At 50.7% G+C, this 24,902-nt stretch overlaps 3 non-coding genes and 2 pseudogenes across 3 annotated transcripts; all 5 read left to right on the top strand.

Annotated features, from left to right (window-relative positions):
• The first annotated feature begins 3,959 nt into the window (after window positions 1–3,959).
• LOC142653840 (U2 spliceosomal RNA) lies at window positions 3,960–4,147 on the top strand. The gene has a single exon (XR_012848696.1). It is a non-coding gene; the product is annotated as a U2 spliceosomal RNA (small nuclear RNA).
• A 6,309-nt stretch (window positions 4,148–10,456) lies between these two features.
• Window positions 10,457–10,652, top strand: LOC142654137 (U2 spliceosomal RNA). The gene has a single exon (XR_012848891.1). It is a non-coding gene; the product is annotated as a U2 spliceosomal RNA (small nuclear RNA).
• Window positions 10,653–11,941: 1,289 nt separating this feature from the next.
• Window positions 11,942–12,132, top strand: LOC142653543 (U2 spliceosomal RNA). Its single transcript, XR_012848471.1, has one exon. It is a non-coding gene; the product is annotated as a U2 spliceosomal RNA (small nuclear RNA).
• Window positions 12,133–13,429: 1,297 nt separating this feature from the next.
• Window positions 13,430–13,531, top strand: LOC142654523 (U2 spliceosomal RNA; annotated as a pseudogene).
• Window positions 13,532–24,727: 11,196 nt separating this feature from the next.
• On the top strand, window positions 24,728–24,901 carry LOC142653780 (U2 spliceosomal RNA; annotated as a pseudogene).
• The last annotated feature ends 1 nt before the right edge of the window (window position 24,902 follows it).

The raw sequence follows: 24,902 nt of genomic DNA, 5'->3' as shown, positions 1-24,902 counted from the left end.
CAGCTGCTGAGTCCTCAAAGCGACAAGTCGTGGAAATCTGCGAAGATTCCCTTGCGCAGCAGGAGGAAATGGAGCAGATGGTGGAGGAACTCGTGTCTGAACCTGAGGTCATCGACTTCACAACAGACATCCAGGTGGCTACAATCCTGGAACAATTTTTGTCAGAGGGCCTGCTGGATCTTCCGGACCCGCCAGGCTCCAGAGAGGAGGATCCGCCCGACCGGACTGGTAACTAAGGTGTATCGTTTGCACTAACCTTCTTTATTCTCCCCCATGGCTGCTAAACTTAACATCTTTAGCCTCAATGTGAGGAGTGTTAGAGATAGGACTAGATGTCAGATGGTGCTAACTTTTCTTTCCAAGCAGTCGAGTGATGTATTTATGCTGCAGGAATGTACTCTCCCCTCTTCCAGGTCATACCATCATCTGGCCAGGCAGTGGACCCATGGCCCGTCCTACTGGTCTGGTGGGGGCGACTGTAAGTCTGCAGGGGTTGCCATCCTGATTAGGGGAAGCGTATTTACTGTTGACTCTGTCCAGGAGCTCGTCTGCGGCCGCTTGTTGGTCGTAGACGGTTCCTGGGCGGGAGAGCCGATTAGGCTCATCAACGTGTACGCTCCCCCTATGAAGGCTGAGCGCCTGGAACTATTCCAGACCCTGCGGACCCAGCTCGCCACCACTAGGGCAGTGGTGATGGCCGGGGACTTCAACTGCCCCATCGAAGAGGATGGACGAAGTTCCGGCACTTCAATCAAGCTGGATGTCAGTTCCAAACTGCTTATCGAGATGGTAACCGAAGCATCCTTGCAGGACGTTGTGGGCTCCATGGGGATCGGCTCTGTGAACTATTCATGGAGCCGACCCGATGGCTCACTTCGTTCTCGGATTGACTTTGTGTTCACCTCCCGGGCAGTCAAGCAGCATGGGCACTCCATGGTCCCCTGCTTCTTCTCTGACCACAGGGCCATTCTCTTCCAGGGTGCCATCGGCCACGGTTTTCCTCCCGGCCCTGGCTCCTGGAAGCTGAATTGTGCCCTGCTGGAAAGAGAGGAGGTACTGGCGGAACTTAGAGACGCCTATATTGTTTGGAGGAATGATAAAGTTTTCTTTGACAAAACCTGTAACTGGTGGGAATATGTTAAAGTTGAATTTCGTTGTTTCTTTCAGGCAAAAAGTCGTCAACAGGCGTGTGAGAGGAAGAGAGACTTCAGAGAGATGCAGCGTCAGCTGCGATCCCTGCAAGACCTCCTTCAATGCGGCTGGGACGTCAGGAAGGAGCTGGAGGAAGCCAAAAAGGGCCTGAAAAGGCACTTTGAGGAGGAATCCAAGCGAATTGTCTTTCGTTCCAAGGTGGAGAACCTGGAGAAGGGTGAGAAATGTAACTCGTTCTTTTTCAGGAAACTCCATGCCGGCCACACGCCCCTGAAGGAACTCCGAGATGAGACCGGAAACATGCATTCTGGGAAGAAGGAGGTGATGGGAGTCGTCACAGACTACTACCGAAGCCTCTACTCCCGGAAAACCACTGACCCCGAAGCCGCCGATAAATTCCTGTCAGGTATCACTAATCACTTTGATCCTGCAGGTACGGAGGCTATGGATGTACCCCTGACGGTGGAGGAACTGCTCTCTGCCGCTAAATCCTTCAGACCCGGCAGGACCCCGGGCAGTGATGGTCTCCCAGCAGAGCTCTATGTAGCGCTGGGGGACTTGATCTGTCCGGACCTGCTGGAGCTCTATGAGGAGATGGTGGTGGAGGGTAGAATGCCACCGTCCTTGAGAGAAGGCATGATCACGATCTTGTATAAGCGGAAGGGGGAGAGATGTGACCTGAAAAACTGGCGTCCCATCTCTCTCCTGAACGTGGACTACAAGATCCTCGCCAAAGTATTGGCCAACAGACTGAAGGTTGTCATCGGACAGATCATCGGATCGGACCAAACCTGCGGCATTCCTGGCCGTAGGGTGGCCGACAGTCTTGCCCTGGTGAGGGACACGGTGCATTACATGCAAAGCCGCCGTACACACGCGGCCCTGGTCAGTCTGGATCAGGAGAAGGCTTTTGACCGGGTCTCTCACGAATTCATGGGTAAGGCTCTGCGTAGGCTGCGGCTTGGCAGGTTGTTCTGTTTGTATGTTAACCTGATGTATTGCGACATTTACAGCTCGGTGCTGGTGAACGGCTGGAAGACTGACCCCTTTCCTGTATCGTCGGGGGTTAGACAAGGCTGTCCTCTTTCACCTCTCCTTTTTGTTTGTGTTATAGAGCTCTTCGCAGAGGCTATCCGGCAGAATGGAGAGATCAGAGGGATCACCGCACCAGGTCCAGGACACTTCGAGGTCAAATGCTCGCTGTACATGGACGACGTGACCGTCTTCTGCGCTGACCAGAGTTCGGTGACTGCACTCGTCCAGACCTGCGAGGAGTTCGGACGCGCTTCAGGGGCAAAAGTCAACTGCGGGAAGTCGGAAGCCATGCTCTTCGGAAAGTGGTACCTGCCTTCTCCTGCCTCCTTCCCGTTTACTATCAAGCCGGACTTCATCAAAATTCTGGGAGTCTGGTTCGGTAAGGAAGGTGCAGCCCTAAAGTCGTGGGAAGAACGCTTGGCCAAAGTCAACCAAAGGATCGGACTGTGGAGCCTCAGACAACTCACTATTGAGGGCAAAGCAATGGTCCTGCGTAACGAAGTCTTGCCTGTGCTACAATACACTGCACAGGCATGGCCCCCTCTTGCCACCGTCTCGAGGGCCATTACCAGGACTGTGTTTCGCTTCATCTGGGGCTCGAAAATGGACAGAGTAAAGCGGACTGTTATGTACAAGGAGCCCCGCAAAGGTGGGAAGGGTATACCCGACATTCCCACTCTGCTGCGGATCGCTTTTGCATGTGACTGTGTTCGTAGGACTCTGAGGACAGCAAACGGCTCTGCGGGCAAGGCCATGTCCCGCTACTTCCTCCTTCCCCTCTGGCGAGGTTTTGGCTGGGACAAGTGGGACAGCTCCTTCCCTTACAACTGGCACGCTCCCTGGTTCTACGGAGATGTCGTCCGGTTTGTGAGGGAGCATCAACTGGAGGGTCTTAAGCCCGACTTGTGGAAACCTAAGACGATCCACAAGCACATCAGAGCAAAGGACTCACTGGAGTCTGTTCCAGGGCTTCATGCCGACACGTTGGAGACTGTTTGGACTAACGTGTCATCTGGCAGGTTGACCAACGGGCACAAGGACATTTCATGGATGGCCATCCAGGGAGGACTGCCTCTTAGGTCATTCATGCATGCCCGCAACCTGTGCAAGACCCGGTACTGCCCCAGGTGCCCCTTCACGGAGGAAACATCTTTGCACATTTTCTGGCAGTGCCCCTTTGCACAGGGTCTGTTGAAAGCCTTGGAACATGAACTCAAGGACTCAGTACCCAGGAACAGACTGTCGTACCGCTCGGTACTTTATGGACTATTTCCTGGGAATACCACGGATGGAGCAATCCAGGAAGCCTGGCGCCTTATGAACTGCTTTAAGGACGCTATATGGTTTGCCAGGAACCGTCTGATTTTGCGGAGAGAGAGTGTGTCCGTCCAGGACTGCCGCAGGCTGATCCACAGCCTGCTCAGAGACTATTCCACCTGGGACAGCCCGGACGTCGATGAGGAAGAGGACTGATACCCCCCTTCCCCCCACTCTCCCTTCTTGTGTGTTGTCTTTCAATAAAGCTTCGGGCCTGTGATTTCCCCCTTCCCTATCCCCTCCTACCCACTCCCCTATCCCATCACTTGTCTGTAATGCTTTGTTGTTTGGCTTTAGTGAATGCAAGAATGTTAGTGTAGCATGTGGTGTAATGTATAGCATAGGCTAGCCTGTACTGTGTATTATACTGTCATGTTATGTTTGACGACTGTTATTATTTATTATTTGCTGCTTCATGGCTTGCGCTGCGTCGCAGTAATGTTTGTATGATGACGATTGATTGTCAATAAAGCAATTTTCAATCAAAAAATCTGTTCTTATCAGTTTAATATCTGATACGTCCCCTATCTGGGGACCATATATTAAATGGATTTTTAGAACAGGGAGATGGAAATAGAGCTTGCTCTGTCCACTCCACGCATTGACCTGGTATTGCAGTATTTCCAGGACCGGTGCACCCTTCCCTTATGTGTTGACTAAAATCAGATTCCAAAAGTGCTATTTGTGTTTGCTATTGTTTTTGTCTTTCTGATGGGATCTCCCCTTTTAATCCCATTATTTCAACACCTGTTGGACAATGCATTTGTACAGTCATGTGTGATAATGAGCTCATTTATTAAATGCAATTAATTAATACATTGCCACCTCTTGTTGTGTGTGTGTCTTCTGTGTTTCTGTGTTTCCGGCATTTCACATTGGAACAGCTCATTCACCTTCCTTGTCTTCTCTCCGCCCTCCCTCCTAGGTAGGTTAAAGAGCTGCACCTGAGCCAGCCACTGATTGATGCAGCACCACAGTCAAATAGCGGAGTGGAGTAGGGGAACAGCAAACAGCCATTAAAGCCGCCCGCCCGCCCGCCTGCCTGCCTGCCTGCCTGCCCGCCACAATGGACCTACCTGTGTACACTACATGGATGTGATGGAATGTACTGTCGTCCCTACATTTCAAGAAGAAGTAAGAATTGCAGTTGCAACAAAGCCTTGCTTGCCTACAAAGAGAGCAGCAATTTGGATTTGTTACTATGTTACCTAGAAGAATAACAAACTGTGCAAGGATGGAGGTTGTAGGAGCAAAGAGAAGTTGTCTGTAAAGTTGGTGGATGCTTATTTTCCATTTTGCAGTCCCTTGTCTCCCTCTTGTGGCCTCCTGGAGGCAAATAAATGTGCAAAAAAAAGACAGCCTGGCGGCCGGCTGTTGCAGTGTTGCCCTCTCAGGCAACACTGAGTGACTGACTGAGCCTCACCGTCTTATATAAAGTTCAGACGGAACTTTGCACGTGTCATAGTGGAGCCCTCAGGATTCCAGAGCCAGCTTTCTGACATCATAATGGGGCCTGCCTCAGAGATAGATAAAAGCCTGGGCCCAGGCAGTGTTGGTCAGTGCTGCTCAGCAGGCAGCACCGGACTGGACTGGATTACAGCTGATACAAGGTGTGAAGGAACAAGGGGTGGCTGTGGGCATGCACTTGCTGCCGCTGCCAGTGTTTATCTGCATGGCAGGAGGGCATTTGGGCGTTGCCAGGAAGGCGTTTTTATGTAGATTCCTCCTCTTTCAGCACTGCATTGTGGTGCAAGCAAAAGAAGCAAATCCTGTGTAGCTTCCTCTCCGGCCTTTATTCACCTCCCTCCCGCTTAGTAGCTGTAAATGTGTGTGAGCCTGCAGGGCCCCATGGAATTGCCTAGGAGTAGGCTGAATCAATCGCTGCAAGGGGTGAACAGCAGTATTAGGCAGGCTCGGTCAACGGCCGGCCCATTCGGGTTATCGCTTCTCGGCCTTTTGGCACGATCCCGTGTCAAGAGGAGGTCAGCATGTCATGCCCTTGGCCTTTTGGCATCGCCACTTCGGTGGCTTAAGCCAACTGCTGCTATAAGGGGGTAGGCTGGGTGATCAACTGTCGAGCGATCATGGGAGCTAGGCTTCGATACGCTGGGATCGGGGAAACCCGGATCAAGAATGGATTTGGCATTGACGTACCCTTGAACAAGAAGGACCTTTTTTCATTGAAACACCTGGTGAATGAAGTCATTTTCAAGACCCTCAACGTGAGTAGGAACGACATCCTTTGTCTTCAAGATCCCAGAGGTAATCGCTTCACTTTGGTTCTTAAAAGTTTGAATGCTTGTTACAACTTGTATGCCGCAATTAATGCTAACTTGCAAAACCCTGGGTTGGATGGACTTATCTTCACCGTTTTATATAACAACGATGTTCCACTGGTTGTTTTGATGTACAATCCTTATGTGATGGTGGATGATATTACTTCCTTCTTAAAGAAGTACTGCTCTTACGTCAGCTATTCTCACCAGGTGTTAAATGCTGAATCCCTCTGGACAGGGAAGCATAAATTCTTTGTGAGATTTGAGGAGGATCCTTCAGGGCCTCTGGGTGTGAAATACCCTCCTAGGAATTTTGCCATCGGCCGGGACAAAGGCTACTTATTTTTTCCCCAGCCTCCTGTGTTCTGCAGGAAATGTAAAAGATATGGCCATGTTCATGAAGATTGTACGCAAGAAGGTGTTACATGTAACAAATGTAATCAGGACGGTCACCTGGCCAAGGATTGCAAAAACCCAATTGTGTGTAACATGTGCAGCATTGTGGGTCATGCCTTTAAAGACTGTCCAGAGCGTGCTAAAAACAGAAGGGTTAGGACTCTGGCGGAAGTAGTTGCAGGTGAACCTGGCAGTATGAGGTCTAATGTGATTCAGGGCCCAGCTGCCCCGGGAACTGAGGAGTCAGTGCCTGCCCAGGTGCCTGATGGGACTCTCCCTGAGTTAAATCGGTCTGGAAATACGCTGGCTGATGAAATGGAGGTAGCACCTGTTGAGAAAGACCTGCCTCACCCCTCTGATGACCTGACTGGGCTAAGAGGTGATGGGGAGGTGGATGGTTCTTTATCCAAATCACCTGTCTTTTCCTGGGAAGGAATTCTGGTGGACCAACAAGGTGAAGGTGGTCAAGGGGACTTTTCAACTGCACTTGTGAGGCCTTCTGAGGAGGAGGAAGGAGGTTCATCTTCTAAGAGACTTCGCACCATGTTGTCTCCTCTGAGTGAAGATGGAGTGAGCCCGGATAGGGGAGTCTACCCCATTTCTCATTTTCCTGAGGACTTTCCTTTTTTAGGAGAAGACGTGGACAAAGCTATCTTTGTGTCCGGTTGTCAGCCACCAGGAGGTGTAGGCTGATTAAACAGTGGGGTATTGGTGGATATCTACGGAAAAAGATCAAAATATGGACCCCAAAATTACACTTAATGTCTTATCCTTGAATGTCAGGCAAATTACATCAAAGCCTAGACGTGCTGTTGTGCTGGACTATGTTAGGAATCTTGGGGCAGAGATCATATGCCTGCAAGAGTGTGGTATATCTGAGTCACTGGGGGAGGGGGATTGGCCATATGGGCAGTATGTCTGGTCAGGATCTACTTCCAATAAGAATGATGGGGTGGGGATCCTATTAGGAAATATGGGTATGGATCTGGAGAGTTATACAGTGGTGGAAACAGGTAGATGTGTAATTGCAGTGGTATGTTGCAGGGGAGTTAGGGTTAGGGTGGTGAATACTTATTGTCCTATAGATAGAGCAAAAAGGCTGGCGTTGTTGGAAAAGCTAAGTTTGTTCTTACCTGGAAGGATTCCTACCTTTTTTTTGGGAGACTTTAATTGTTCTTTTGATGGGGATGGTCTGGATGTAACTGGGAAAAAGCTTAACCAACTTATATCTGATTTTTCTTTTATAGATGCAGCCGAATTGTCATTGGGTAAACCACCACCGCCAACATATAAATCAGATAGAGGGGGTATTGAGTCAAGAATTGATCGTATTTGCATATCTAAGGGTTTAGTGTGTAATAAGATGGTTCAGAATGAGGTACCTTTTTCAGACCATGTATGTTTACGGGTATGGGTGGAGGTAAGTAGTAAACTTTGTTTTGGGAAAGGGGTGTGGAAGTTGAATACTAGATTATTGGAGGATGTTGAAGTGATGGATGAGTTCAAACGAAAGTATGATGTGTGGAAGGGAGAAAAAGATAGTTTTGTGGATGTGCTTAAATGGTGGGATTGGATGAAAGGGCAGATTAAAAATTTTTTTGTGAGATGGGGATACAAGCAGGCTGCTAGGAAACGTAACCAGTATAAGGAATTGAATATTAGGATAGAATGGTTGCGGAAGATGGGTGAGAAGGGAATTGATTTGAGTGATTTGCTAGAGGAGGCAAGGAACGAGTTAAAGCAAGTTTTGGAAAGAAAGGGAAAGGAGATTATTTTTAGGTCTAAAGTGGAGTTCTTAGATAAAAATGAAAAATGCACAAGGTTTTTTTTCAAGAAAATGTGTGGTAAGAAAGATGATATGGATGAAATTGTTAATGCGAAGGGGGAGCGTATAGTGGGTATGGATGTGTTAAAAGTGGTGGAATCGTTTTATTCAGAACTATATGGCAAAAAGTGGATTGATATCGGGTTGATGGATGAAGTTTTGAATGGTTTGGAAAATGTTCTTAGAGAGGAGGATTGTGTGGGGTTGAATGAGGATGTAACGTCTGAAGAAGTAAAGAAAGTGATAATGAGTGCGGGGAAAAATAAAACACCTGGTAAAGATGGTATTCCTGTGGAATTTTATGTGAAGGCCTGGGAGATAATAGGGTTGGATTTGGTGGAAGTATGTAAGTTTATATGGGATAAGGGGGTTTTGTGTGAGTCTATGAAAGAGGGTGTGATTGTTTTGATTTATAAGAAAGGGGATAAGAAGTGTTTGGGTAATTGGAGACCGATTTCACTGCTGAATGTGGATTATAAATGTTTTAGTAAAATTTTGGCTAATCGTATGCGTGAGGTGGTAGGAAAGGTTGTGGGTGAAGACCAAGTCTGTGCTGTGCCAGGTAGGAGTATGTCTGATAATTTGGTTTTGCTGAGAGATTTGATTGGGGACTGTATGAGTAGGAAACAGAAGTGTATGATGCTTGCGTTAGATTTCGAAAAGGCGTTTGATAGAGTGTCGCATGTGTTTATGTTTGCTGTACTTGTTAGGATGGGCTTCCCAGTGAGGTTTTTGGAAGGTGTGAAGTGTTTGTATAGGGATGTGTCAAGTGAAGTGTTGGTGAATGGTAATTTAAGTTCAAAAGTATGTGTGAGATCTGGGGTAAGACAGGGGTGTCCTATGTCCCCAGTTTTGTTTATTTGTGTGATCGAAAGTTTGATGTGTTTGGTAAGAAAAGATAAAGTGGTGAAAGGTTTTTTGATCCCAGGGAGTGGAGGTAAATACGTTAAAATTCTGGGTTATATGGATGATGTTGTGGTTATGAGTGATTGTATGGCTGGGTTGAATAGAGCAAAATTATGGTTGGATTTTTTTTGTGGGGCATCAGCTTTTAAGGTGAATTGGGATAAGTGTGTCTTTAAGTGCTTTGGGGATAGGAGGGTAAGTATGGAGGGAGTGAGGAATGAAGTGGGTGCAGTAAAAGTGTTGGGGATACAGTTTAATGAGGACTTGAGAGGGAATGAGAGTTGGGATGAATGTGGCAAGAGGATTGAGAAGAAATTGAATTTTTGGAGACTTAGAGACCTGACTTTATCAGGGAAGGTGTTGATAATTAAGACAGTGATTTTGCCTATTTTGGTTTTTGTGGCTAGTATTTTTCCCTCCGCTAGTAGGAAAATCAAAAAGTCAGAGAAAATGGTGTTTACCTTTCTGTGGGGAAGTCAAATGGAAAAGTTGAAGCGTGAGTATGTTTATAAGTCTTGTGAGAATGGAGGTTTGGATTTTCCGAATGTGGAGGTCTTTCTTGGGTTAAATTATATTAAAACAGTGGTGGGGCTCTTGGGGAAAGGAAATAAGAGTGCGTATATGGTAAGGTATATGGCCGGTTGGATGCTTTATGGGTTAAATTGGTTTAAGAGAGACGCTACTGTGCCTGTTGCTTATGTATGTCCGGTATGGTATGTTGTGATTGAAAGGTTCATTAGGAAATATGATTTGATTGCAGTGCCTATGGGTGGGTTTCTGGATAAGAAGGCTGTGCTAAAAAGATTGTGTGTGAATGAGGTTGTGTGTAACATTGTGGGTTTGCGAGGAGAGGATGTTGTGGATACTTGGAAGAAGTTAGGCGTGAGAGGTATGTCCAATAGACAAAAGGACATAGTGTGGATGGCGTTGCATGATATATTGCCTGTTAGAGATGTGCAGAGGAGGAGAATGCTAGTTAGATTTGAGGTGTGTCCAAGGGTTGGGTGTAATTCACGGGAGACTGTTAGGCATCTTTTTTGGGACTGCAATTATTCGTATGAGGTATGGAGGAGGATGGGTGGCGTCTGTAAGGAGTTAGCTGGGGTGAAGTTTGTGGATTGGAAGGTTGCGATGTTTGCTATAGGGGCTTGTAACAGAGTAAGTGATAGGATCTTATGGTTGATTATGGTGTGTATAATGGAAAGCTTATGGGATGTACGTAATTTAGGTGTTTTCAAACATAAGTGGGTACCCATTGGTGAGTGTGTGAGGATGGTTTTGTCAAGACTATACGTAGTCTATCGTTGGGATAGTCAGTGCGGTGGTGGTATAGACGCAGAGGGGATATGGAAATTTAAGAAGTGGAGAAGGTTGGTGAAATATAGCTAATTGATAAGATTTATTCCTGTTTTATTTTTGTTCTTCACAATCCTTTCTGTGTCTTGATTATTATTGTTTGGAATAAAATAGCCATGATGATGTACGACTAAGGCAACTTATGCCTTAAAATGCAAAATGGTTTGTGTACTGTTGCTTTAAGTTAAACTGAATGGTTTTAAAAAAAAAAAAAAAAAAAAAAAAAAAAAAAAAAATCTGTTCTTATCAGTTTAATATCTGATACGTCCCCTATCTGGGGACCATATATTAAATGGATTTTTAGAACAGGGAGATGGAAATAGAGCTTGCTCTGTCCACTCCACGCATTGACCTGGTATTGCAGTATTTCCAGGACCGGTGCACCCTTCCCTTATGTGTTGACTAAAATCAGATTCCAAAAGTGCTATTTGTGTTTGCTATTGTTTTTGTCTTTCTGATGGGATCTCCCCTTTTAATCCCATTATTTCAACACCTGTTGGACAATGCATTTGTACAGTCATGTGTGATAATGAGCTCATTTATTAAATGCAATTAATTAATACATTGCCACCTCTTGTTGTGTGTGTGTCTTCTGTGTTTCTGTGTTTCCGGCATTTCACATTGGAACAGCTCATTCACCTTCCTTGTCTTCTCTCCGCCCTCCCTCCTAGGTAGGTTAAAGAGCTGCACCTGAGCCAGCCACTGATTGATGCAGCACCACAGTCAAATAGCGGAGTGGAGTAGGGGAACAGCAAACAGCCATTAAAGCCGCCCGCCCGCCCGCCTGCCTGCCTGCCCGCCACAATGGACCTACCTGTGTACACTACATGGATGTGATGGAATGTACTGTCGTCCCTACATTTCAAGAAGAAGTAAGAATTGCAGTTGCAACAAAGCCTTGCTTGCCTACAAAGAGAGCAGCAATTTGGATTTGTTACTATGTTACCTAGAAGAATAACAAACTGTGCAAGGATGGAGGTTGTAGGAGCAAAGAGAAGTTGTCTGTAAAGTTGGTGGATGCTTATTTTCCATTTTGCAGTCCCTTGTCTCCCTCTTGTGGCCTCCTGGAGGCAAATAAATGTGCAAAAAAAAGACAGCCTGGCGGCCGGCTGTTGCAGTGTTGCCCTCTCAGGCAACACTGAGTGACTGACTGAGCCTCACCGTCTTATATAAAGTTCAGACGGAACTTTGCACGTGTCATAGTGGAGCCCTCAGGATTCCAGAGCCAGCTTTCTGACATCATAATGGGGCCTGCCTCAGAGATAGATAAAAGCCTGGGCCCAGGCAGTGTTGGTCAGTGCTGCTCAGCAGGCAGCACCGGACTGGACTGGATTACAGCTGATACAAGGTGTGAAGGAACAAGGGGTGGCTGTGGGCATGCACTTGCTGCCGCTGCCAGTGTTTATCTGCATGGCAGGAGGGCATTTGGGCGTTGCCAGGAAGGCGTTTTTATGTAGATTCCTCCTCTTTCAGCACTGCATTGTGGTGCAAGCAAAAGAAGCAAATCCTGTGTAGCTTCCTCTCCGGCCTTTATTCACCTCCCTCCCGCTTAGTAGCTGTAAATGTGTGTGAGCCTGCAGGGCCCCATGGAATTGCCTAGGAGTAGGCTGAATCAATCGCTGCAAGGGGTGAACAGCAGTATTAGGCAGGCTCGGTCAACGGCCGGCCCATTCGGGTTATCGCTTCTCGGCCTTTTGGCTAAGATCAAGTGTAGTATCTGTTCTTATCAGTTTAATATCTGATACGTCCCCTATCTGGGGACCATATATTAAATGGATTTTTAGAACAGGGAGATGGAAATAGAGCTTGCTCTGTCCACTCCACGCATTGACCTGGTATTGCAGTATTTCCAGGACCGGTGCACCCTTCCCTTATGTGTTGACTAAAATCAGATTCCAAAAGTGCTATTTGTGTTTGCTATTGTTTTTGTCTTTCTGATGGGATCTCCCCTTTTAATCCCATTATTTCAACACCTGTTGGACAATGCATTTGTACAGTCATGTGTGATAATGAGCTCATTTATTAAATGCAATTAATTAATACATTGCCACCTCTTGTTGTGTGTGTGTCTTCTGTGTTTCTGTGTTTCCGGCATTTCACATTGGAACAGCTCATTCACCTTCCTTGTCTTCTCTCCGCCCTCCCTCCTAGGTAGGTTAAAGAGCTGCACCTGAGCCAGCCACTGATTGATGCAGCACCACAGTCAAATAGCGGAGTGGAGTAGGGGAACAGCAAACAGCCATTAAAGCCGCCCGCCCGCCCGCCTGCCTGCCTGCCTGCCTGCCCGCCACAATGGACCTACCTGTGTACACTACATGGATGTGATGGAATGTACTGTCGTCCCTACATTTCAAGAAGAAGTAAGAATTGCAGTTGCAACAAAGCCTTGCTTGCCTACAAAGAGAGCAGCAATTTGGATTTGTTACTATGTTACCTAGAAGAATAACAAACTGTGCAAGGATGGAGGTTGTAGGAGCAAAGAGAAGTTGTCTGTAAAGTTGGTGGATGCTTATTTTCCATTTTGCAGTCCCTTGTCTCCCTCTTGTGGCCTCCTGGAGGCAAATAAATGTGCAAAAAAAAGACAGCCTGGCGGCCGGCTGTTGCAGTGTTGCCCTCTCAGGCAACACTGAGTGACTGACTGAGCCTCACCGTCTTATATAAAGTTCAGACGGAACTTTGCACGTGTCATAGTGGAGCCCTCAGGATTCCAGAGCCAGCTTTCTGACATCATAATGGGGCCTGCCTCAGAGATAGATAAAAGCCTGGGCCCAGGCAGTGTTGGTCAGTGCTGCTCAGCAGGCAGCACCGGACTGGACTGGATTACAGCTGATACAAGGTGTGAAGGAACAAGGGGTGGCTGTGGGCATGCACTTGCTGCCGCTGCCAGTGTTTATCTGCATGGCAGGAGGGCATTTGGGCGTTGCCAGGAAGGCGTTTTTATGTAGATTCCTCCTCTTTCAGCACTGCATTGTGGTGCAAGCAAAAGAAGCAAATCCTGTGTAGCTTCCTCTCCGGCCTTTATTCACCTCCCTCCCGCTTAGTAGCTGTAAATGTGTGTGAGCCTGCAGGGCCCCATGGAATTGCCTAGGAGTAGGCTGAATCAATCGCTGCAAGGGGTGAACAGCAGTATTAGGCAGGCTCGGTCAACGGCCGGCCCATTCGGGTTATCGCTTCTCGGCCTTTTGGCTAAGATCAAGTGTAGTATCTGTTCTTATCAGTCCTTGTAAGGATAGATAGCTCGGAGAACCACTGGGGGCTATAAACACTAGCTTAGCGATCCAAGAGCGTTCCAGACGAAGCCGGCGACGAACTGCGGAGAAGAACCAGCGAAGACGACGATCCAGAAGGGAGAAGCCGCCATCGGGGAAGAAGCTCCGGGAGATCGCTGCCGGGAAGAAGAAGGAGAACTTCGGAGAAGAGCCGCTGCTGAAGGGGATCTTCGAAGAAGCTCGGCCGCAGAAGAAGAAGCTCGACGAGGAACCGCTGCGGAAGAAATTTTGTGGAAGAACCTCGGCCAGCAAGGAGAAGATTTGCATAGCTCCGCCCCCTTCGGGAAAGAGCTATCGAAGATCCTCCCCAAGCGACAGGAACAGCTGGAAGAAGCCATGGCCTCAACCAGCAACCCTGCCACCCAGAAGAAGAAGGCTGATGGACCAGGTGAGCCGGCCCAGGCCAGGACATCTCCTCCTGAAGCCTCCTCAGGCGAACAGGCCACCAGGAAGCCGAACCAGGCTGCTCCAACCCTGGAGCCCTGGATGAAGCAGACGGTGGCCCTGAAGCTGAAGGAGGTGGACGGGAGAGTGCCGGACATGACGGAAGAAGTGTTCTGCCAGAAGATGCTCCTGGACCAGGGCTTCGCTAAGCCGGAGACCATCAGCATCCAGGCCTTCATGACCGGGATGTTCTTCGTGACCTTCGCTTCGATCAACATCTGCAGAAGGTACTGGGAGATGGTGAAAGCGGCGAGGCCTGAATCCCCTTTCTCTCGCTTTGTGGGCAACTGCCCTGTCCAAAGAGAGGAAAGGCGGGTGACGGTCTCAATGCGGAACCCACACACCCCCGGCAAAGACATCACCACGCTCCTGAAGCGGTTCTGCACAGTGGTGAGGGAACCCACCCACATCCTGAACGGACTCGGCTTCTGGACTGGCAAGTGGTCGGTAATCGTCCGACTGAACAAGGATTCGAGCGCGGAAGACGGCCTCCAGCACCTGCCCCAGTCATTCTCGCTGGGCAACTCCTACGGCCTCATCTATTACCCGGACATGCCGCAGATCTGCAGGAGATGCAGCAAGAAGGGTCATTCGGTGAAGGACTGCAAGGAGGACGCCTGCAAGAACTGCCGGGTAACAGGACACGAGACCAAAGACTGCCCGAAACGGACAATGTGCAACCTCTGCGGACAAGCAGCCCACTCTTACAAGGACTGCCCGAAGAGGGATCGATCCTGGGCAACTGTAGCAGCAAAAGCTCCAGCCAGAGGGAACCCCGCCCCAGCCAGAGCTCCAGCGGCACAGAAGACCGGGAAAAAGAAGGATGGTAAGAAGACGACAGTCCCTCCCCCCCCTCTCCCGGCCCTCCCTCGCCCTACCCTTCCCACCCTCCCTCGCCCGGCCCTCCCCACCCCCCCGTCCCCAACCCCTGTCACCCCCACTGAGGCTCTCACCTTCTCCTACCCACCCATCTCAGTGGTCCTGTCACCTGCACCTCTCCCAACCCAGCCTCCCTTCTCCCCAGCTCCAGCAGCACTAACATCTTCCCCTCCAGCTGCTGGAGTCCTCTCCCTGGAGGATTTTCCCCCTCTTGTCTCCTCAGGTGCCATCCAGAGGAAGAGAAAGGTGAGGGACAGCCCAGCTGCTGAGTCCTCAAAGCGACAAGTCGTGGAAATCTGCGAAGATTCCCTTGCGCAGCAGGAGGAAATGGAGCAGATGGTGGAGGAACTCGTGTCTGAACCTGAGGTCATCGACTTCACAACAGACATCCAGGTGGCTACAATCCTGGAACAATTTTTGTCAGAGGGCCTGCTGGATCTTCCGGACCCGCCAGGCTCCAGAGAGGAGGATCCGCCCGACCGGACTGGTAACTAAGGTGTATCGTTTGCACTAACCTTCTTTATTCTCCCCCATGGCTGCTAAACTTAACATCTTTAGCCTCAATGTGAGGAGTGTTAGAGATAGGACTAGATGTCAGATGGTGCTAACTTTTCTTTCCAAGCAGTCGAGTGATGTATTTATGCTGCAGGAATGTACTCTCCCCTCTTCCAGGTCATACCATCATCTGGCCAGGCAGTGGACCCATGGCCCGTCCTACTGGTCTGGTGGGGGCGACTGTAAGTCTGCAGGGGTTGCCATCCTGATTAGGGGAAGCGTATTTACTGTTGACTCTGTCCAGGAGCTCGTCTGCGGCCGCTTGTTGGTCGTAGACGGTTCCTGGGCGGGAGAGCCGATTAGGCTCATCAACGTGTACGCTCCCCCTATGAAGGCTGAGCGCCTGGAACTATTCCAGACCCTGCGGACCCAGCTCGCCACCACTAGGGCAGTGGTGATGGCCGGGGACTTCAACTGCCCCATCGAAGAGGATGGACGAAGTTCCGGCACTTCAATCAAGCTGGATGTCAGTTCCAAACTGCTTATCGAGATGGTAACCGAAGCATCCTTGCAGGACGTTGTGGGCTCCATGGGGATCGGCTCTGTGAACTATTCATGGAGCCGACCCGATGGCTCACTTCGTTCTCGGATTGACTTTGTGTTCACCTCCCGGGCAGTCAAGCAGCATGGGCACTCCATGGTCCCCTGCTTCTTCTCTGACCACAGGGCCATTCTCTTCCAGGGTGCCATCGGCCACGGTTTTCCTCCCGGCCCTGGCTCCTGGAAGCTGAATTGTGCCCTGCTGGAAAGAGAGGAGGTACTGGCGGAACTTAGAGACGCCTATATTGTTTGGAGGAATGATAAAGTTTTCTTTGACAAAACCTGTAACTGGTGGGAATATGTTAAAGTTGAATTTCGTTGTTTCTTTCAGGCAAAAAGTCGTCAACAGGCGTGTGAGAGGAAGAGAGACTTCAGAGAGATGCAGCGTCAGCTGCGATCCCTGCAAGACCTCCTTCAATGCGGCTGGGACGTCAGGAAGGAGCTGGAGGAAGCCAAAAAGGGCCTGAAAAGGCACTTTGAGGAGGAATCCAAGCGAATTGTCTTTCGTTCCAAGGTGGAGAACCTGGAGAAGGGTGAGAAATGTAACTCGTTCTTTTTCAGGAAACTCCATGCCGGCCACACGCCCCTGAAGGAACTCCGAGATGAGACCGGAAACATGCATTCTGGGAAGAAGGAGGTGATGGGAGTCGTCACAGACTACTACCGAAGCCTCTACTCCCGGAAAACCACTGACCCCGAAGCCGCCGATAAATTCCTGTCAGGTATCACTAATCACTTTGATCCTGCAGGTACGGAGGCTATGGATGTACCCCTGACGGTGGAGGAACTGCTCTCTGCCGCTAAATCCTTCAGACCCGGCAGGACCCCGGGCAGTGATGGTCTCCCAGCAGAGCTCTATGTAGCGCTGGGGGACTTGATCTGTCCGGACCTGCTGGAGCTCTATGAGGAGATGGTGGTGGAGGGTAGAATGCCACCGTCCTTGAGAGAAGGCATGATCACGATCTTGTATAAGCGGAAGGGGGAGAGATGTGACCTGAAAAACTGGCGTCCCATCTCTCTCCTGAACGTGGACTACAAGATCCTCGCCAAAGTATTGGCCAACAGACTGAAGGTTGTCATCGGACAGATCATCGGATCGGACCAAACCTGCGGCATTCCTGGCCGTAGGGTGGCCGACAGTCTTGCCCTGGTGAGGGACACGGTGCATTACATGCAAAGCCGCCGTACACACGCGGCCCTGGTCAGTCTGGATCAGGAGAAGGCTTTTGACCGGGTCTCTCACGAATTCATGGGTAAGGCTCTGCGTAGGCTGCGGCTTGGCAGGTTGTTCTGTTTGTATGTTAACCTGATGTATTGCGACATTTACAGCTCGGTGCTGGTGAACGGCTGGAAGACTGACCCCTTTCCTGTATCGTCGGGGGTTAGACAAGGCTGTCCTCTTTCACCTCTCCTTTTTGTTTGTGTTATAGAGCTCTTCGCAGAGGCTATCCGGCAGAATGGAGAGATCAGAGGGATCACCGCACCAGGTCCAGGACACTTCGAGGTCAAATGCTCGCTGTACATGGACGACGTGACCGTCTTCTGCGCTGACCAGAGTTCGGTGACTGCACTCGTCCAGACCTGCGAGGAGTTCGGACGCGCTTCAGGGGCAAAAGTCAACTGCGGGAAGTCGGAAGCCATGCTCTTCGGAAAGTGGTACCTGCCTTCTCCTGCCTCCTTCCCGTTTACTATCAAGCCGGACTTCATCAAAATTCTGGGAGTCTGGTTCGGTAAGGAAGGTGCAGCCCTAAAGTCGTGGGAAGAACGCTTGGCCAAAGTCAACCAAAGGATCGGACTGTGGAGCCTCAGACAACTCACTATTGAGGGCAAAGCAATGGTCCTGCGTAACGAAGTCTTGCCTGTGCTACAATACACTGCACAGGCATGGCCCCCTCTTGCCACCGTCTCGAGGGCCATTACCAGGACTGTGTTTCGCTTCATCTGGGGCTCGAAAATGGACAGAGTAAAGCGGACTGTTATGTACAAGGAGCCCCGCAAAGGTGGGAAGGGTATACCCGACATTCCCACTCTGCTGCGGATCGCTTTTGCATGTGACTGTGTTCGTAGGACTCTGAGGACAGCAAACGGCTCTGCGGGCAAGGCCATGTCCCGCTACTTCCTCCTTCCCCTCTGGCGAGGTTTTGGCTGGGACAAGTGGGACAGCTCCTTCCCTTACAACTGGCACGCTCCCTGGTTCTACGGAGATGTCGTCCGGTTTGTGAGGGAGCATCAACTGGAGGGTCTTAAGCCCGACTTGTGGAAACCTAAGACGATCCACAAGCACATCAGAGCAAAGGACTCACTGGAGTCTGTTCCAGGGCTTCATGCCGACACGTTGGAGACTGTTTGGACTAACGTGTCATCTGGCAGGTTGACCAACGGGCACAAGGACATTTCATGGATGGCCATCCAGGGAGGACTGCCTCTTAGGTCATTCATGCATGCCCGCAACCTGTGCAAGACCCGGTACTGCCCCAGGTGCCCCTTCACGGAGGAAACATCTTTGCACATTTTCTGGCAGTGCCCCTTTGCACAGGGTCTGTTGAAAGCCTTGGAACATGAACTCAAGGACTCAGTACCCAGGAACAGACTGTCGTACCGCTCGGTACTTTATGGACTATTTCCTGGGAATACCACGGATGGAGCAATCCAGGAAGCCTGGCGCCTTATGAACTGCTTTAAGGACGCTATATGGTTTGCCAGGAACCGTCTGATTTTGCGGAGAGAGAGTGTGTCCGTCCAGGACTGCCGCAGGCTGATCCACAGCCTGCTCAGAGACTATTCCACCTGGGACAGCCCGGACGTCGATGAGGAAGAGGACTGATACCCCCCTTCCCCCCACTCTCCCTTCTTGTGTGTTGTCTTTCAATAAAGCTTCGGGCCTGTGATTTCCCCCTTCCCTATCCCCTCCTACCCACTCCCCTATCCCATCACTTGTCTGTAATGCTTTGTTGTTTGGCTTTAGTGAATGCAAGAATGTTAGTGTAGCATGTGGTGTAATGTATAGCATAGGCTAGCCTGTACTGTGTATTATACTGTCATGTTATGTTTGACGACTGTTATTATTTATTATTTGCTGCTTCATGGCTTGCGCTGCGTCGCAGTAATGTTTGTATGATGACGATTGATTGTCAATAAAGCAATTTTCAATCAAAAAATCTGTTCTTATCAGTCCTTGTAAGGATAGATAGCTCGGAGAACCACTGGGGGCTATAAACACTAGCTTAGCGATCCAAGAGCGTTCCAGACGAAGCCGGCGACGAACTGCGGAGAAGAACCAGCGAAGACGACGATCCAGAAGGGAGAAGCCGCCATCGAGGAAGAAGCTCCGGGAGATCGCTGCCGGGAAGAAGAAGGAGAACTTCGGAGAAGAGCCGCTGCTGAAGGGGATCTTCGAAGAAGCTCGGCCGCAGAAGAAGAAGCTCGACGAGGAACCGCTGCGGAAGAAATTTCGTGGAAGAACCTCGGCCAGCAAGGAGAAGATTTGCATAGCTCCGCCCCCTTCGGGAAAGAGCTATCGAAGATCCTCCCCAAGCGACAGGAACAGCTGGAAGAAGCCATGGCCTCAACCAGCAACCCTGCCACCCAGAAGGAGAAGGCTGATGGACCAGGTGAGCCGGCCCAGGCCAGGACATCTCCTCCTGAAGCCTCCTCAAGCCAACAGGCCACCAGGAAGCCGAACCAGGCTGCTCCAACCCTGGAGCCCTGGATGAAGCAGACGGTGGCCCTGAAGCTCAAGGAGGTGGACGGGAGAGTGCCGGACATGACGGAAGAAGTGTTCTGCCAGAAGATGCTCCTGGATCAGGGCTTCGCTAAGCCGGAGACCATCAGTATCCAGGCCTTCATGACCGGGATGTTCTTCGTGACCTTCGCTTCGATCAACATCTGCAGAAGGTACTGGGAGATGGTGAAAGCGGCGAGGCCTGAATCCCCTTTCTCTCGCTTTGTGGGCAACTGCCCTGTCCAAAGAGAGGAAAGGCGGGTGACGGTCTCAATGCGGAACCCACACACCCCCGGCAAAGACATCACCACGCTCCTGAAGCGGTTCTGCACAGTGGTGAGGGAACCCACCCACATCCTGAACGGACTCGGCTTCTGGACTGGCAAGTGGTCGGTAATCGTCCGACTGAACAAGGATTCGAGCGCGGAAGACGGCCTCCAGCACCTGCCCCAGTCATTCTCGCTGGGCAACTCCTACGGCCTCATCTACTACCCGGACATGCCGCAGATCTGCAGGAGATGCAGCAAGAAGGGTCATTCGGTGAAGGACTGCAAGGAGGACGCCTGCAAGAACTGCCGGGTAACAGGACACGAGACCAAAGACTGCCCGAAACGGACAATGTGCAACCTCTGCGGACAAGCAGCCCACTCTTACAAGGACTGCCCGAAGAGGGATCGATCCTGGGCAACTGTAGCAGCGAAAGCTCCAGCCAGAGGGAACCCCGCCCCAGCCAGAGCTCCAGCGGCACAGAAGACCGGGAAAAAGAAGGATGGTAAGAAGACGACAGTCCCTCCCCCCCCTCTCCCGGCCCTCCCTCGCCCTACCCTTCCCACCCTCCCTCGCCCGGCCCTCCCCACCCCCCCGTCCCCAACCCCTGTCACCCCCACTGAGGCTCTCACCTTCTCCTACCCACCCATCTCAGTGGTCCTGTCACCTGCACCTCTCCCAACCCAGCCTCCCTTCTCCCCAGCTCCAGCAGCACTAACATCTTCCCCTCCAGCTGCTGGAGTCCTCTCCCTGGAGGATTTTCCCCCTCTTGTCTCCTCAGGTGCCATCCAGAGGAAGAGAAAGGTGAGGGACAGCCCAGCTGCTGAGTCCTCAAAGAGACAAGTCGTGGAAATCTGCGAAGATTCCCTTGCGCAGCAGGAGGAAATGGAGCAGATGGTGGAGGAACTCGTGTCTGAACCTGAGGTCATCGACTTCACAACAGACATCCAGGTGGCTACAATCCTGGAACAATTTTTGTCAGAGGGCCTGCTGGATCTTCCGGACCCGCCAGGCTCCAGAGAGGAGGATCCGCCCGACCGGACTGGTAACTAAGGTGTATCGTTTGCACTAACCTTCTTTATTCTCCCCCATGGCTGCTAAACTTAACATCTTTAGCCTCAATGTGAGGAGTGTTAGAGATAGGACTAGATGTCAGATGGTGCTAACTTTTCTTTCCAAGCAGTCGAGTGATGTATTTATGCTGCAGGAATGTACTCTCCCCTCTTCCAGGTCATACCATCATCTGGCCAGGCAGTGGACCCATGGCCCGTCCTACTGGTCTGGTGGGGGCGACTGTAAGTCTGCAGGGGTTGCCATCCTGATTAGGGGAAGCGTATTTACTGTTGACTCTGTCCAGGAGCTCGTCTGCGGCCGCTTGTTGGTCGTAGACGGTTCCTGGGCGGGAGAGCCGATTAGGCTCATCAACGTGTACGCTCCCCCTATGAAGGCTGAGCGCCTGGAACTATTCCAGACCCTGCGGACCCAGCTCGCCACCACTAGGGCAGTGGTGATGGCCGGGGACTTCAACTGCCCCATCGAAGAGGATGGACGAAGTTCCGGCACTTCAATCAAGCTGGATGTCAGTTCCAAACTGCTTATCGAGATGGTAACCGAAGCATCCTTGCAGGACGTTGTGGGCTCCATGGGGATCGGCTCTGTGAACTATTCATGGAGCCGACCCGATGGCTCACTTCGTTCTCGGATTGACTTTGTGTTCACCTCCCGGGCAGTCAAGCAGCATGGGCACTCCATGGTCCCCTGCTTCTTCTCTGACCACAGGGCCATTCTCTTCCAGGGTGCCATCGGCCACGGTTTTCCTCCCGGCCCTGGCTCCTGGAAGCTGAATTGTGCCCTGCTGGAAAGAGAAGAGGTACTGGCGGAACTTAGAGACGCCTATATTGTTTGGAGGAATGATAAAGTTTTCTTTGACAAAACCTGTGACTGGTGGGAATATGTTAAAGTTGAATTTCGTTGTTTCTTTCAGGCAAAAAGTCGTCAACAGGCGTGTGAGAGGAAGAGAGACTTCAGAGAGATGCAGCGTCAGCTGCGATCCCTGCAAGACCTCCTTCAATGCGGCTGGGACGTCAGGAAGGAGCTGGAGGAAGCCAAAAAGGGCCTGAAAAGGCACTTTGAGGAGGAATCCAAGCGAATTGTCTTTCGTTCCAAGGTGGAGAACCTGGAGAAGGGTGAGAAATGTAACTCGTTCTTTTTCAGGAAACTCCATGCCGGCCACACGCCCCTGAAGGAACTCCGAGATGAGACCGGAAACATGCATTCTGGGAAGAAGGAGGTGATGGGAGTCGTCACAGACTACTACCGAAGCCTCTACTCCCGGAAAACCACTGACCCCGAAGCCGCCGATAAATTCCTGTCAGGTATCACTAATCATCTTGATCCTGCAGGTACGGAGGCTATGGACGTACCCCTGACGGTGGAGGAACTGCTCTCTGCCGCTAAATCCTTCAGACCCGGCAGGACCCCGGGCAGTGATGGTCTCCCAGCAGAGCTCTATGTAGCGCTGGGGGACTTGATCTGTCCGGACCTGCTGGAGCTCTATGAGGAGATGGTGGTGGAGGGTAGAATGCCACCGTCCTTGAGAGAAGGCATGATCACGATCTTGTATAAGCGGAAGGGGGAGAGATGTGACCTGAAAAACTGGCGTCCCATCTCTCTCCTGAACGTGGACTACAAGATCCTCGCCAAAGTATTGACCAACAGACTGAAGGTTGTCATCGGACAGATCATCGGATCGGACCAAACCTGCGGCATTCCTGGCCGTAGGGTGGCCGACAGTCTTGCCCTGGTGAGGGACACGGTGCATTACATGCAAAGCCGCCGTACACACGCGGCCCTGGTCAGTCTGGATCAGGAGAAGGCTTTTGACCGGGTCTCTCACGAATTCATGGGTAAGGCTCTGCGTAGGCTGCGGCTTGGCAGGTTGTTCTGTTTGTATGTTAACCTGATGTATTGCGACATTTACAGCTCGGTGCTGGTGAACGGCTGGAAGACTGACCCCTTTCCTGTATCGTCGGGGGTTAGACAAGGCTGTCCTCTTTCACCTCTCCTTTTTGTTTGTGTTATAGAGCTCTTCGCAGAGGCTATCCGGCAGAATGGAGAGATCAGAGGGATCACCGCACCAGGTCCAGGACACTTCGAGGTCAAATGCTCGCTGTACATGGACGACGTGACCGTCTTCTGCGCTGACCAGAGTTCGGTGACTGCACTCGTCCAGACCTGTGAGGAGTTCGGACGCGCTTCAGGGGCAAAAGTCAACTGCGGGAAGTCGGAAGCCATGCTCTTCGGAAAGTGGTACCTGCCTTCTCCTGCCTCCTTCCCGTTTACTATCAAGCCGGACTTCATCAAAATTCTGGGAGTCTGGTTCGGTAAGGAAGGTGCAGCCCTAAAGTCGTGGGAAGAACGCTTGGCCAAAGTCAACCAAAGGATCGGACTGTGGAGCCTCAGACAACTCACTATTGAGGGCAAAGCAATGGTCCTGCGTAACGAAGTCTTGCCTGTGCTACAATACACTGCACAGGCATGGCCCCCTCTTGCAACGGTCTCGAGGGCCATTACCAGGACTGTGTTTCGCTTCATCTGGGGCTCGAAAATGGACAGAGTAAAGCGGACTGTTATGTACAAGGAGCCCCGCAAAGGTGGGAAGGGTATACCCGACATTCCCACTCTGCTGCGGATCGCTTTTGTATGTGACTGTGTTCGTAGGACTCTGAGGACAGCAAACGGCTCTGCGGGCAAGGCCATGTCCCGCTACTTCCTCCTTCCCCTCTGGCGAGGTTTTGGCTGGGATAAGTGGGACAGCTCCTTCCCTTACAACTGGCACGCTCCCTGGTTCTACGGAGATGTCGTCCGGTTTGTGAGGGAGCATCAACTGGAGGGTCTTAAGCCCGACTTGTGGAAACCTAAGACGATCCACAAGCACATCAGAGCAAAGGACTCACTGGAGTTTGTTCCAGGGCTTCATGCCGACACGTTGGAGACTGTTTGGACTAACGTGTCATCTGGCAGGTTGACCAACGGGCACAAGGACATTTCATGGATGGCCATCCAGGGAGGACTGCCTCTTAGGTCATTCATGCATGCCCGCAACCTGTGCAAGACCCGGTACTGCCCCAGGTGCCCCTTCACGGAGGAAACATCTTTGCACATTTTCTGGCAGTGCCCCTTTGCACAGGGTCTGTTGAAAGCCTTGGAACACGAACTCAAGGACTCAGTTCCCAGGAACAGACTGTCGTACCGCTCGGTACTTTATGGACTATTTCCTGGGAATACCACGGATGGAGCAATCCAGGAAGCCTGGCGCCTTATGAACTGTTTTAAGGACGCTATATGGTTCGCCAGGAATCGTCTGATTTTGCGGAGAGAGAGTGTGTCCGTCCAGGACTGCCGCAGGCTGATCCACAGCCTGCTCAGAGACTATTCCACCTGGGACAGCCCGGACGTCGATGAGGAAGAGGACTGATACTCCCCTTCCCCCCACTCTCCCTTCTTGTGTGTTGTCTTTCAATAAAGCTTCGGGCCTGTGATTTCCCGCTTCCCTATCCCCCCCTACCCACTCCCCTATCCCATCACTTGTCTGTAATGCTTTGTTGTTTGGCTTTAGTGAATGCAAGAATGTTAGTGTAGCATGTGGTGTAATGTATAGCATAGGCTAGCCTGTACTGTGTATTATACTGTCATGTTATGTTTGACGACTGTTATTATTTATTATTTGCTGCTTCATGGCTCGCGCTGCGTCGCAGTAATGTTTGTATGATGACGATTGATTGTCAATAAAGCATTTTTCAATCAAAAATCTGTTCTTATCAGTTTAATATCTGATACGTCCCCTATCTGGGGACCATATATTAAATGGATTTTTAGAACAGGGAGATGGAAATAGAGCTTGCTCTGTCCACTCCACGCATTGACCTGGTATTGCAGTATTTCCAGGACCGGTGCACCCTTCC

The sequence above is a fragment of the Rhinoderma darwinii genome, chromosome 5, assembly GCF_050947455.1.
Source record: "Rhinoderma darwinii isolate aRhiDar2 chromosome 5, aRhiDar2.hap1, whole genome shotgun sequence".
Classification (NCBI taxonomy): Eukaryota; Metazoa; Chordata; class Amphibia; order Anura; family Rhinodermatidae; genus Rhinoderma; species Rhinoderma darwinii.
Note: the sequence above shows the minus strand (reverse complement) of the source record. Positions and strands in the feature narration are given on the sequence as shown.